Source organism: Schistocerca gregaria, unplaced genomic scaffold (assembly GCF_023897955.1).
Source record: "Schistocerca gregaria isolate iqSchGreg1 unplaced genomic scaffold, iqSchGreg1.2 ptg000703l, whole genome shotgun sequence".
Taxonomy (NCBI): Eukaryota; Metazoa; Arthropoda; class Insecta; order Orthoptera; family Acrididae; genus Schistocerca; species Schistocerca gregaria.
The window spans coordinates 1-5,000 of NW_026062081.1; the positions used below are offsets into that span (position 1 = coordinate 1).

Sequence of the window (5,000 nt, forward strand, 5' to 3'; positions counted from 1 at the left end):
ACACACGCGAGACAGATGACTTGGGCTCGGCGCGAGGCGTCGGGGTAGTGGACCCTCCCAAACACCACATGCCACGACAGGCGGCAGCCTGCGGGGTTCGGTGCTGGACTCTTCCCTGTTCGCTCGCCGCTACTGGGGGAATCCTTGTTAGTTTCTTTTCCTCCGCTTAGTAATATGCTTAAATTCAGCGGGTAGTCTCGCCTGCTCTGAGGTCGTTGTACGAGGTGTCGCACGCCACACCGCCAGCCGGCTGTGCACGCTACCGAGAAAGTACCGGTATGCGAACCGCCAGGCGACGGGCGCGCATCGCACGTTTAAGGAGACGCGGCCGGCCACACAGGCGACCACGACACTCCCACGTCTCCGAAGCGGGACAAACGCCGCGCGCTTCAGTATACGTAGCCGACCCTCAGCCAGACGTGGCCCGGGAACGGAATCCATGGACCGCAATGTGCGTTCGAAACGTCGATGTTCATGTGTCCTGCAGTTCACATGTCGACGCGCAATTTGCTGCGTTCTTCATCGACCCACGAGCCGAGTGATCCACCGTCCTGGGTGATCTTTTCCTTTTCAGTCTCCCACTGTCTCTTTCAAGACAGTAGCATTTGCGGGACTGAGGCGTCTGACGGCCCCTGTTCCACTATTTTTTTTTGTGTCCAACGGCCTCACAGCCGATGGGCGTCGTACGGCTCCACACCGGAGCGGACAGGCACTCGGGCGAACGTCATTCAAAACCGGCGCCAGGCGCCAGGTACCGCAGGCCAGCCGCTCCAGAGCTTCAGCGCTCGTACCACACAACAACAACACTTCCGCTAGTTTTGAGAGGCACGCGTGGTTCCGCACGCGGCGCACGGCCACTGCCGTACAGGTAGCGTGTTGCGCGACACGACACGACACGCACATCGAAAGACATGCAGTCTAGTCGGTAATGATCCTTCCGCAGGTTCACCTACGGAAACCTTGTTACGACTTTTACTTCCTCTAAATGATCAAGTTTGGTCATCTTTCCGGTAGCATCGGCAACGACAGAGTCGATGCCGCGTACCAGTCCGAAGACCTCACTAAATCATTCAATCGGTAGTAGCGACGGGCGGTGTGTACAAAGGGCAGGGACGTAATCAACGCGAGCTTATGACTCGCGCTTACTGGGAATTCCTCGTTCATGGGGAACAATTGCAAGCCCCAATCCCTAGCACGAAGGAGGTTCAGCGGGTTACCCCGACCTTTCGGCCTAGGAAGACACGCTGATTCCTTCAGTGTAGCGCGCGTGCGGCCCAGAACATCTAAGGGCATCACAGACCTGTTATTGCTCAATCTCGTGCGGCTAGAAGCCGCCTGTCCCTCTAAGAAGAAAAGTAATCGCTGACAGCACGAAGGATGTCACGCGACTAGTTAGCAGGCTAGAGTCTCGTTCGTTATCGGAATTAACCAGACAAATCGCTCCACCAACTAAGAACGGCCATGCACCACCACCCACCGAATCAAGAAAGAGCTATCAATCTGTCAATCCTTCCGGTGTCCGGGCCTGGTGAGGTTTCCCGTGTTGAGTCAAATTAAGCCGCAGGCTCCACTCCTGGTGGTGCCCTTCCGTCAATTCCTTTAAGTTTCAGCTTTGCAACCATACTTCCCCCGGAACCCAAAAGCTTTGGTTTCCCGGAGGCTGCCCGCCGAGTCATCGGAGGAACTGCGGCGGATCGCTGGCTGGCATCGTTTATGGTTAGAACTAGGGCGGTATCTGATCGCCTTCGAACCTCTAACTTTCGTTCTTGATTAATGAAAACATACTTGGCAAATGCTTTCGCTTCTGTTCGTCTTGCGACGATCCAAGAATTTCACCTCTAACGTCGCAATACGAATGCCCCCGCCTGTCCCTATTAATCATTACCTCGGGTTCCGAAAACCAACAAATAGAACCGAGGTCCTATTCCATTATTCCATGCACACAGTATTCAGGCGGGCTTGCCTGCTTTAAGCACTCTAATTTGTTCAAAGTAAACGTGCCGGCCCACCGAGACACTCAACAAAGAGCACCCTGGTAGGATTTAAACGGGGTCCGCCTCGGGACGCGAAAGCACCCCTTCGGCTCGCCCCACCGGCAGGACGTCCCACGATACATGCCAGTTAAACACCGACGGGCGGTGAACCAACAGCGTGGGACACAAATCCAACTACGAGCTTTTTAACCGCAACAACTTTAATATACGCTATTGGAGCTGGAATTACCGCGGCTGCTGGCACCAGACTTGCCCTCCAATAGATACTCGTTAAAGGATTTAAAGTGTACTCATTCCGATTACGGGGCCTCGGATGAGTCCCGTATCGTTATTTTTCGTCACTACCTCCCCGTGCCGGGAGTGGGTAATTTGCGCGCCTGCTGCCTTCCTTGGATGTGGTAGCCGTTTCTCAGGCTCCCTCTCCGGAATCGAACCCTGATTCCCCGTTACCCGTTACAACCATGGTAGGCGCAGAACCTACCATCGACAGTTGATAAGGCAGACATTTGAAAGATGCGTCGCCGGTACGAGGACCGTGCGATCAGCCCAAAGTTATTCAGAGTCACCAAGGCAAACGGACCAGACAAGCCAATCCGATTGGTTTTTGATCTAATAAAAGCGTCCCTTCCATCTCTGGTCGGGACTCTGTTTGCATGTATTAGCTCTAGAATTACCACAGTTATCCAAGTAACGTGGGTACGATCTAAGGAACCATAACTGATTTAATGAGCCATTCGCGGTTTCACCTTAATGCGGCTTGTACTGAGACATGCATGGCTTAATCTTTGAGACAAGCATATGACTACTGGCAGGATCAACCAGGGAGCTGCGTCAACTAGAGCTGAGCAGCCGGCCGCCCGGGAGTGTGTCCCGGGGGCCCGCGCGAACACGCAAGCGTCCGCTCAATTATTCTGCAAACAGGAGGAGGCCGAGCTCCCCTGCACGATACACCTCGAAACCCTCTCAGGTCCCGGCGGCGCGCAGCGCCGTCCTAGGTACTTGGTCGGTTTCGAGAGAGGCGCAATCGCCCGGAGTTAGGCGAGTAGACGGTTTTAGTGCGAACACCCTTGCTCCCAACTGAGCTTGCCGCTGCCGACAGAGGCCCGGGAGCGTGCTGTCGTGGCATTGCCGGCGGGAGACAACACGCGCCACCTATGGTGACCGGCAGCTCCAACGCCAGCGCCACACAAGGGCAAAGCCCCACTTGGGTGCAGAAGCGAACTCTCCCAGCACAGCGCACGCGCCAACACGTCCGCACAACTGCGATACAAACCACCTGCGAGAACCGCTGGGGCGACCGAGCAGCAGACGGCGTCGCGGCGCCGAGTGCCAGGCGGCGGCGCATCCTCAACGCACACAGTCCTCAATCAGACCAGCACACTGCAGATGTCCACCGCGCTTCGCACCGGGCTCGGCTGAACCAACTTTGGCCGCCAGGCGCCGCGTGCAGGGTGCGCCGCAGCGTAGCTGCGCCGCCTGCCGAGCCCGTCGGCTGGCGCTCCTGCCACTCGGCCCCCCACCAGCCGCCTGTTGCGCGGTGCGCCCACGCAGCGCGCGGCCAACACGCCGGGCGGCCCCCCTTCACCGGCCGGGAACAGTCCCACCAAGCCACCGCCGCGTATCGCTTCATACCCACATGGGCCTAGTCACGTGTGTGGATGTGGCGGGGTACCGCTGAAACAACCGGTTAATAGCTGTACACACTAGATCGCGTGTTCGTGAACAACCGCTCAACAACGGATTTTCCAGTTCATTTGCGTATCTTGGGCAGTAAACGTAGATGTCCACCTACATTTGCGAATTCAACAATTCTTGCATGCCAGGATGTCATGTGTCACGACACGCTACATCAGACCACATACACACTGCGACATGTGCAGAAGAGAACACGTGGAAGGTGGCCCGCGCACGTATGCGATGTCCCTTCCGCGATCCACTGTCAACCGGCATCTGCGGCAGTGTCCCAGATATGGAACGCGGTCCACCAGGGTAGCACTTTGTGTGAGGCAATACGACAAAGTCGGAATACACGCGTCACTACATCACACGGCTCACGCTGACCTGACCTGACTCACCGCACCACCACCCCCAGCGACCCAGGGGTGACATACAATGCGTTCGTACGTTCCTCCCACACGCCTCTACGGCGTACCACAGTGCAACCTAGCTGGTTATTGGGGAGACGAGACAAGTAGCATCGAGCACAACATATGGAAATTGAGATTCGACACCGTTGGGCACAGCCAGCGTACGGTCACACGTATCACACTACTTCACTCTGTACGTAACTACCGATGATCGGTACAGCGTGTGGGGTTACGCGTACGACATCAGCGGACAATGGACACAGACCATACCACGACGTACACTGAGGGCGTCGACATCTGAACGCAACTGAACAGCTGCGAGGCTCATTTAACACTCAAACGCCAGACCGACCAGCTTGAGAGGACGGAGACACAAAGAGAGGGGGCAGAGGGGGGGGGGGGGGCGATATAGTCCTATTGCAGTACAATTGACAGTGGATAGCGGGAATATGTGGAAAGTAAGCAACACTCGCAAGACATCTACATGAGGATAACAACGACACCAGAGATTCCGAGCAGTGAACTATGTTAGGCAAAGGGGACAACGTGGGTTAGGTTAAGGGACAACGTGGGTTAGGTTAAGGGACAACGTGGGTTAGGTTAAGGGACAACGTGGGTTAGGTTAAGGGACAACGTGGGTTAGGTTAAGGGACAACGTGGGTTAGGTTAAGGGACAACGTGGGTTAGGTTAAGGGACAACGTGGGTTAGGTTAAGGGACAACGTGGGTTAGGTTAAGGGACAACGTGGGTTAGGTTAAGGGACAACGTGGGTTAGGTTAAGGGACAACGTGTGGGTTAGGTTAAGGGGACAACGTGGGTTAGGTTAAGGGACAACGTGGGTTAGGTTAAGGGACAACGTGGGTTAGGTTAAGGGACAACGTGGGTTAGGTTAAGGGACAACGTGGGTTAGGTTAAGGGA

At 55.8% G+C, this 5,000-nt stretch overlaps 2 non-coding genes across 2 annotated transcripts; both read right to left on the minus strand.

Annotated features, from left to right (window-relative positions):
- Positions 1 to 403: 403 nt before the first annotated feature.
- Positions 404 to 558, minus strand: LOC126320090 (5.8S ribosomal RNA). Its single transcript, XR_007557848.1, has one exon. It is a non-coding gene; the product is annotated as a 5.8S ribosomal RNA (ribosomal RNA).
- Positions 559 to 926: 368 nt separating this feature from the next.
- Positions 927 to 2,819, minus strand: LOC126320152 (small subunit ribosomal RNA). Its single transcript, XR_007557899.1, has one exon. It is a non-coding gene; the product is annotated as a small subunit ribosomal RNA (ribosomal RNA).
- Positions 2,820 to 5,000: the final 2,181 nt, after the last annotated feature.